General features: G+C 39.6%; 1 non-coding gene across 1 annotated transcript; it reads left to right on the plus strand.

Moving 5' to 3' along the window:
• Positions 1–8,854: 8,854 nt before the first annotated feature.
• TRNAW-CCA (transfer RNA tryptophan (anticodon CCA)) lies at positions 8,855–8,926 on the plus strand. Its single transcript has one exon. It is a non-coding gene; the product is annotated as a tRNA-Trp (tRNA).
• The last annotated feature ends 843 nt before the right edge of the window (positions 8,927–9,769 follow it).

Below are 9,769 nucleotides of genomic sequence, written 5' to 3' on the forward strand. Positions count from 1 at the left end.
AATCAGATGAATATAAATTATAACAATGTCAATAACAATGACAATGGAGAACGAAGAGGAGGAAAGAGCTGCCAGTTCTCAAATGGCCACTGACAGTCTGTGACCAGACATCAGCACATCAAAAAAATGTATATATATACATGTATGCATACACACAGACACACGGATGCAAACAAAATCTGCCCTGAAGTATGCCACTTCATCTTGGAATAGAGCTTGGTCTTTGGGGGAATCTAGAATAAATTTTCTTGCTTTCTATAATTCTCTAGAAACTTGACTAATTTTCTAAAAGTAACTTACTCTTAATCAAATCCTTACTCAAGACACTCTGATTTATCTGCCCCCTCAATGCCCCCAAGAGAAAAATTAACAATGACATCCTTGCATTAATATATAAATGTCATGTAATTACACCAAATCCAGAATGAATTAAGGCATTTTAGTTAGCAAACCTGGTATCATACTTTTGGGATACCAGGCACTCTGTTTTAAGTCTTTACCAACTATAAGTCATTTGATTTTCGTAATGTCACTATGGGGGAAATATGACTGTTTGACTGTTATTTATTGTGTGAGAAAACTGAGGTGCAGAGGGCTTACGTAACTTGTGCAAGTTCACATAGGTAGGAAATCTTAGCGTCTCAGTTCAGTTCAGTCGCTCAGTCGCATCCGACTCTTTGCCACCCCATGAATTGCAGCACGCCAGGCCTCCCTGTCCATCACCAGCTCCTAGAATTCACTCAAACTCATATCCATTGAGTCCGTGATGCCATCCAGCCATCTCATCCTCTGTTGTCCCCTTCTCCTCCTGCCCCCAACCCCTCCCAGCATCAGAGTCTTTTCCAATGAGTCAACTCTTCGCATAAGGTGGCCAAAGTACTGGAGTTTCAGCTTCAGCATCAGTCCTTCCAATGAACACCTAGGACCAATCTCCCTTAGGATGGACTGGTTGGATCTCCTTGCAGTCCAAGGGACTCTCAAGAGTCTTCTCCAACACCACAGTTCAAAAGCATCAATTCTTCGGCACTCAGCTTTCTTCACAGTCCAACTCTCACATCCATACACATCTACTGGAAAAACCATAGCCTTGACTAGATGGATCTTTGTTGGCAAAGTAATGTCTCTGCTTTTCAATATGTTATCTAGGTTGGTCATAATTTTCCTTCCAAGGAGTAAGCGTCTTTAAATTTCATGGCTGCAATCACCATCTGCAGTGGTTTTGGAGCCCAGAAAAATAAAGTTTGACACTATTTCCACTGTTTCCCCATCTATTTGCCATGAAGTGATGGGACCAGATGCCATGATCTTAGTTTTCTGAATGTTGAGCTTTAGGCCAACTTTTTCACTCTCCTCTTTCACTTTCATCAAGAGGTTTTTTAGTCCTCTTCGCTTTCTGCCATAAGGGTGGTGTCATCTGCATATCTGAGGTTATTGACATTTCTCCTGGCAATCTTGATTCCAACTTGTGCTTCTTCCAGCCCAGCATTTCTCATAATGTATTCTGCATGTAAGTTAAATAAGCAGGGTGACAATATACAGCCTTGACGTACTCCTTTTCCTATTTGGAACCAGTCTGTTGTTCCATGTCCAGTTCTAACTGTTGCTTCCTGACCTGCATACAGGATTCTCAAGAGGCAGGTCAGGTGGTCTGGTTTTCCTCAGTGTCTCACCTGAACACAAATGCTGTGGCTCTGGAGTCCATTATCTTAGCCAATCTGTTATGTTTGGAAACTGGGAAAATATATCAGGAAATTTAAATGTAAAAAATAAGCATAGGATTAACCAGAAACATGATCTCAGAGCCTGATAAGTGATCCTCCAGAAGAATATGTCCTCCATCCATCTTTCTCATTATTTGAAATTAGATTGTTAAACATTCATGGTAGAATTACAACTATTTACAGCTAAAAGTCAGGTGAGACTTTACCTGTTCTCTTGGAAGGTAAATTGAAAACTACAACAGTCGAATTTATTCAAGATAAAATGGCAAATAGATAAGTGTCAAAAAGTAACCAGGCAGGACTAAACTAAACTTTAATAATTATATACTGAAATGGAACAATTCTAGGTATTTTATACATGTCAAGATTGTTTTTCTACTTTAATTGCTCACAAATAGTTCACGCTACCAAAACAAAGCTAATAATACTGTTTTAGTTAATAATAAAACACCATGAAGACATATTTTATATGCTCTAGAATGAATGGCCCATAAGCAGAATAAAAACATACTTCAAAAGACAATTTTGCTTTCAGATAGGAGCTCTGAAAAGTTATAGAAGACTTCTTCATCTTAGTTCATGTATTTTGTGTTTCATATTTCTATAAGCATTTAACTAATAATTAAAGCAAAGCACTATAAATGACAAGGTAAAGAACAAATTTTCTGAGTGAGGAGTTAAAGCAAAAAGTGGTAAATTGATAAATCAAAAAATGTGACCCAGATGTGAAAGCAATAAACTTTTCACATTAAACTAATTTTAGACTTATAGAGAAGCTGTAAAAATACTAAAAACAGTGCTTATGTATGCCTCACCTAGATACTTCCAATATGAACAGCCTACATAAATTCCAAGATGGAATGGGCAAACGGACAAATTTAATTCAATGGATGGGAAAGGGCGGAAATGGACTGAAATGGGCAAATTTAATTCATATGACTTAATTCATATCTACTACTGTGGGCAAGAATCCCTTAGAAGAAATGTACTGGCCCTCAGAGTCAACAGAAGAGATCAAAATGCGATACTTAGATACAATCCCCCAAATTACAGAATTATATCTGTTTGTTTCCAAGGCAAACCATTCAGTATCACAGTAATCCAAGTCTGTATCCCGACCACTAATGCCGAAGAAGCTGAAGTAGAACAGCTCTATGAAGACCTACAAGACCTTCTAGAACTAACACCAGAAAAAGATGTCCTTTTCATCATAGGGGACTGAAATGCAGAAGTAGGAAGTCAAGAGACACCTGGAGTAACTGGCGAGTTTGTCCTTGGAGTACAAAATGAAACAGGGCAAAGGCTAACAGAGTTTTGTCAAGAGAAGGCACTGGTCACAGCAAACACCCTCTTCCAACAACACAAGAGACGACTCTACACATGGACATCACCAGATGGTCAACCAAAATCAGATTGATTATGTTCTTTGTGGCTGAAGATTGAGAAGCTCTACACAGTCAGCAAAAACAAGAACAGGAACTGACTGTGGCTCAGATCTTGAATACCTAATTGCAAAATTCAGAACTCAATTGAAGAAAGTAGGGAAAACCACTAGACCATTCAGTATCACTTAAATCAAATTCCTTACAATTATGCAGTGGAAATGACAAATAGATTCAAGGGATTAAACTTGATAGAGAACCTGAAGAACTATGGACAGAGGTCCATGACATTGTACAGGAGACACTGATCAAGACTATCCACAAGAAAAAGAAATGCAAAAAGGCAAAATGGTTGTCAGAGGAGGCCTTACAAATAGCTGAGAAAGGAAGAGAAATGAAAGGCAAGGGAGAAAAGGAAAGATATACACATCTGAATGCAGAATTCCAAAGGATAGCAAGGAGAGATAAGAAAGCCTTCCTAAGTGATTAATGCAAAGAAATAGAGGAAAGTAATAGAATAGGAAAGACTAGAGATGTCTTCAAGAAAATTATAGATACCAAGGGAACATTTCATGCAAAGATGGGCACCATAAAGGACAGAAATGGCATGGACCTAAGAGAAGAAGAAGATATTAGGAAGAGATGGCAAGAATACACAGAAGAACTATACAAAAAGATCTTAATGGCCCAGATGATCATCATGGTGTGATCGCTCACCTAGAGCCAGACATCCTGGAGTACAAAGTCAAGTGGGTCTTAGGAAGCATCACTATGAACAAAGCTAGTGGAGGTAATTGAATTCCAGTGGAGCTATTTCAAATCCTAAAAGATGATGCTGTGAAAGTGCTGCACTCAATATGCCAGCAAATTTGGAAAGCTCAGCAGTGGCCACAAGACTGGAAAAGGTCAGTTTTCATTCCAATCCCAAAGAAAGACAATGCCAAAGAATGCTCAAACTACCACACAATTGCACTTACCTCACATGCTATCAAAGTAATGCTCAAAACTCTTCAAACCAGGCTTCAAAAGTATGTGAACTGAGAACTTCCAGATGTTCAAGCTGTGTTTTAAAAAGGCAGAGGAACAGAGATCAAATTGCCAAGATCCTAGATCATATAAAAAGCAAGAGAGTTCCAGAAAATCATCTACTTCTGCTTTATTGACTAGGCCAAAGCTTTTGATTATGTGGATCATGACAAACTGTGGAAAATTTTTAAAGAGATGGGAATACCAGATCATCTTACCTGACTCATGAGAAATCTGTATGCTGGTCAAGAAGCAACAGTTAGAACAGGATATGGAACAAAGGACTGATTCTAAATTGGGAAAGGAATACGTCAAGGCTGTATACTGTCACCTGTTTATTTAACTTATATGCAAAGCACATCATATAAAATGCCAGGCTGGATAAAGCACAAGCTGGAATCAAGATTGTAGGAAGAAATATCAGTAACTTCTGATATACAAATGACACCACCCTTATGGCAGAAAGCGAAGAGAAACTAAAGAGCCTCTTGATGAAAGTGAAGGAGGAGAGTGAAAAAGCTGGCTTAAAACTCAGTATTCAAACTCTAAAATCTAAGATCATGGCATCTGGTCCCATTAGTTCAGTTCAGTTGCCCAGTTGTGTCCGACTCTTTGCGACCCCATGAATCACAGCATGCCAGGCCTCCCTGTTCATCACCAACTCCCGGAGTTCACTCAAACTCATGTCCATCGAGTCAGTGATGCCATCCAGCCACTGCATCCTCTGTCATCCCCTTCTCCTCCTGCCCCTAATCCCTCCCAGCATCAGGGTCTTTTCCAATCATCACTTCATGGCAAATATATGGGGAGGCGATGGAAACAGTTACAGACTTTATTTTCTTGGACTCCAAAATCACTGAAGATGCTGACCACAGCCATGAAATTAAGATGCTTACTCCTTGCAAGAAAATCTATGCCCAACCTAAACAGCATATTAGAAAGCAGAGACATTAATTTGCTGACAAATGTCCGTCCAGTCAAAGCTATGGTTTTTCCAGTAGTCATGTATGGATGTGAGAGTTGGACCATAAAGGAAGCTGAGTGCCGAAGAATGGATGCTTTTGAAACTGTGGTGTTGGAGAAGACTCTTGAGAGTCTCTTGGACTGCAAGGAGGTCAAACCATTCAATTCTAAAGGAAATCAGTCCTGAATATTCATTGAAAGGACTGATGCTGAACCTGAAGCTCCAATACTTTGGCCACATGATGAGAAGAGCTTACTCATTGGAAAAGACCCTGATTCTGGGAAAGATTGAAGGCAGGTTGAGAAGGGGATGACAGAGGATGAGATGGTTGGATGACATCACAGACTCGATGGACATGAGTTTGAGCAAGCTCCAGGAGTTGGTGATGGACAGGGACGCCTGGCATTCTGCAATCCATGGGGTATCAAAGAGTTGGACACAACTGAGCAACTGAACTGAATTGTGACAATTTTATAATTTCCTATTGCTTCTGCTGCTGCTAAGTCGCTTCATTCGTGTCCGACTCTGTGTGACCCCATAGACGGCAGCCCGCCAGTCTCCACCTTCCCTGGGGTTCTCTAGGCAAGAATACTGGAGTGGGTTGCTATTTCCTTCTCCAATTTCCTACTAAGAGTCTTTAAAAATAAAGATCTCTTTAGACTTCATTAAAAAAAAAAAAAAAAAACTTCCTTAAGGGGAAATGCTTCCTAGCAGAATCCTTAGAGTTTAGGAAGCCCCCAAATATTTTCTTTAATCTATTTTGCCGGTCTACCAGACATGCCTAGAAAAGTCTAACCCTTGAAAAAGCAAATATAGCTTAACTCAAACTGAGACTGAGCTGGCATTTAATGTATTTTTTAAAGGGAGGGTGAGCTCAAATCTCAAGTGATAGCTTCATAAGGTGTCTGATATTTCATGTGATTTTTATGTATATAAAACTTTTTATGTATGTAAAAGAAAAAAATTTATACAAGCATTGTTTATGACTGAGAAACGGAGAAGGCAATGGCACCCCACTCCAGTACTCTTGCTTGGAAAATCCCATGGACAGAGGAGCCTGTTAGGCTGCAGTCCATGGGGTCGCTAAGAGTCGGACACGACTGAAGGACTTCACTTTCACTTTTCACTTTCATGCATTGGAGAAGGAAATGGCAGCCCACTCCAGTGTTCTTGCCTGGAGAATCCCAGGGACGGGGGAGCCTGGTGGGCTGCCGTCTATGGGGTCGCACAGAGTCGGAAACGACTGAAGTGACTTAGCATAGCATGACTGAGAAAACCCAGGTCTAAGTTTTGGCCTCACTATTGGTTTGATCCCGCTTAATCTCATGGTGGCTCAGATGGTAAACTGTCTGTCTACAATTCAGGAGACCAGGGTTTGAGCCCTGGGTTGGGAAGATCGTCTGGAGAAGGAAATGGCAATCCACTCCAGTACTGTTGCCGGGAAAATCCCATGGACAGAGGAGCCTGGTAGGCTACAGTCTATGGGGTCGCAAAGAGTCGGACACGACTGAGCAACTTCACTTTCATGTTAGTTTAACTCCATAAAAGAGAAGTAATCATATTGATCATATTCACAGTATCACTCAACTGATTAACCTCAATAATGATTATGACAGCTCTAAATGTATAACGTGTGACAGTAATTTAAATAATTTGTTTGGATAGTAGGGAGAAAAACATTGGTGAACCTAAGAAAATAAGTAAGTCAAGGAATGAGGTGGGCGATGCTAGCATGAGATTAGAGAAAGTACAAGTTATAGAGCAGAAAATAAGTACAAACCTGAGGACAGAGTGAAGCTACCCCATCTACTCTTTTTTCAACTGTTAGTGACGGAATTACTAATTCAGGAGAATTTTAGTCATGTTCCTTACTTTATTCACACCCGATGTCTTTCCCTGTCATTCCACAGATGTTCAGTTAAGCAACAGATACAAGAAACACAATCGTATCACTTCCCAGACATAAAATACATAAGGCAACCCTTATACTCTGCCTCTCAAAAATCAAATCACTGAAAATTCCTGAAATCTGGAAGTTTTGATATGCTGACAGATGGCTTACAATTTCAGTGATGGAGGTATTGTTTTGGAGATTGACATATAGGTTATAAATATTAGGTGAAAGGAATAAAAATAAAACTTTATTAAACAAACTAATTAATGAAAAACTAATTAAGTTTTATAGAAAACTTTCCCCTAGCTGGAATGACAGTTATCAGAATTGGAGAAAAAAGAGTATGAAGGGACTAGGCTGTCAGGAAGAAATTGCGGATTTGAGCAGAAGAAAGATCAGTCAGGGAAAGGACTGGGCTCTTGGCACCAAATTCAAGCCATAGTATTTGTGAGAAGCAACCCAGTCTTTGGATTGTTGGAGCAGAGGGAAGACTTGGACTGGACGAGAATATATAGTTCCTTCCGTCTGTCTCTGTTCTTCCTTCAACAATAGTTTGCACCACCTCATCCACTAGAAAGAAAAAGTATGTTCCATCTGCTTCACACTTTTAACTGCCAGTTTTCCATTTGCCCACCATCCACTCCTCTTTGTTCGAGAGTCACATAGAATAATCAATAGGTGCCTAGTGGAAAAATTGTATTGGTTCATTTTTTCACTCATTAATTCATTTACTCAAGATGTGTATTGAGAGGCATTATGCTAAATGATACTAAATGAAGGCAGACCTGATTCTCTGCTCCAAGGAAAATGTGTTTGAAAATGCAGTTATTAAACAATGAAGAATTTGAAACAATAAAACCTTATTGGACTGACTCCATGTTCATGATGACACTTTTCTTTGGTCAGCACTTTTATTGAACCCAACTTAGGTTTGCTCACCTGTATGCAGTGTAGATAATTTACTGACAGCAGATTATAGTGATGGAGAATGAAGTATTTATTGCAGGTGCCAAACGAGGCTGGTAGCTAATGCTCAAAAGCTCTGCACTTCCCCAGGGGCTTTCAGGGACAGAATTTTAAAGATAGGGTGAGGTAGAGGTTTGCAGGATGCAGTGCTCAGTTAGTAGATGACCTTCTGATTGGTGGTAAACTAATTAGGAATCAACATCATCAACCTTCTGCTTTCAACAGGCCTGGGGTCTACATGCTTGTGGTCAGCATATAATTAACTTCTTCCCTTAGCGGGGGTTTCAGTGTCTGCAAAACAGTTCAAAGGATAGATATGGCTCAGAATATTATCTATGGTCCTTGAAGAGAAACTAAAGCTCTTTGACTTTAATTACTAAACTATTATTATTTTGTCTTTCTTGACTGTTCTTTTGTTTCCGCATTTCCATACTTCTCTCTTTACATGTATTCTTTGAAAACTCAGGAAGGCCTAGGAGCCTAATTTTTTTCTACAAACAATAGGCAAGTGGAGGACAAAGGGTGGGGGTCTGTCCTGCGAAGGTCCCATAGGGTCCTTTTTGGTTACAGAACCACTTCAATCTCAATTCCTTCTCCCTTGTTCGACTCCCACAATAGGATATATAAAGTCATATGTCCGGTCTAACAGTTGAGAGAGGCATGAAAACCAGTTACTGAAGGCAAAAGTATAAATGTCTCAGGGTCTTTTATATTTGCAGTTAGAAGAAAAGAAACAAGAGGATCCATTCTGGCCCCACCTGAATTTCCCTTTCTCTGCCTTGAATACGAAGTGATACCTTTAGGTGAGTCAACCATCATGTGACCATGGGACAATAAATAGTAGTCAAAAGCCAATGTGATCTGCATAGTGAAGCAAGAAATAGCACATAACTTTGGGGCTTCCCTGGTGGCTCAGAGGTTAAAGCGTCTGCCTCCAAGGCAGGAGACCCAGGTTCGATCCCTGGGTCGGGAAGATCCCCTGGAGAAGGAAATGGCAAGCCACTCCAGTACTCTTGCCTGGAGAATCCCACAGACAGAGAAGCCTGGTAGGCTACAATCCACGGGGTCGCAAAGAGTCGGACACGACTGAGCGACTTCACTCTCTTTCACTTTTGTTTTTATTAGAACAGGTAACCTAATGCCAGCACATTTTCTGTTGCAAAGGAAAAGTAAACCTATTTCTTGATAATATTAGTAGTTGGGTTTTCTTTGGTTATTATGATACAATAGCTTTTCCTGTTGGCTACTTTAAAGAACATGTGTCTTCCTGGAGTGGATGTAGCCTACTATGTTTGCTTAAAAAGCATAGCTTACTATGTTTGCTTCTAATCTTACCTCAAGTACCAATATCCCTTTTACCAATAGAGCACATTTGAAATCACCAGCTCCAGACTAGTTAACAAAAGTTTTTCTGCTTCCAAAATGCATATTACTGAAAATCATATTAAAATTATAACAAATTAAATAAGTCTTCATTTTTATACCTCCTCTTTGGATTGACTATGGGAATTTGGAATTGGGTTTTTCCATTTCTTAGTAATGTCTCAAAGGTGCATTTCTCTATGACACTCTCACTAATGAATCAACAGACTAAATTCTCTCTAGAAGTGTAAGGCAACTGAATTATGAGTAAAACTATCTTCTTTCTTTGTGTGTAGAAGAGAGAGAGAAAAGAATAAATAAAACTTCAACCACTATTCAACCTTGAACTTATTAGTATTAGTTCCAGACCCAGTGCTAAGTCAAGTATTTTGAGATGCTAGTCCATGAATAGTAATGTCATCCAAGCACAATAATTAATAGAACAGGAGAATGC

The sequence above is a fragment of the Bos taurus genome, chromosome 24 (genome assembly GCF_002263795.3).
Source record: "Bos taurus isolate L1 Dominette 01449 registration number 42190680 breed Hereford chromosome 24, ARS-UCD2.0, whole genome shotgun sequence".
NCBI lineage: Eukaryota > Metazoa > Chordata > Mammalia > Artiodactyla > Bovidae > Bos > Bos taurus.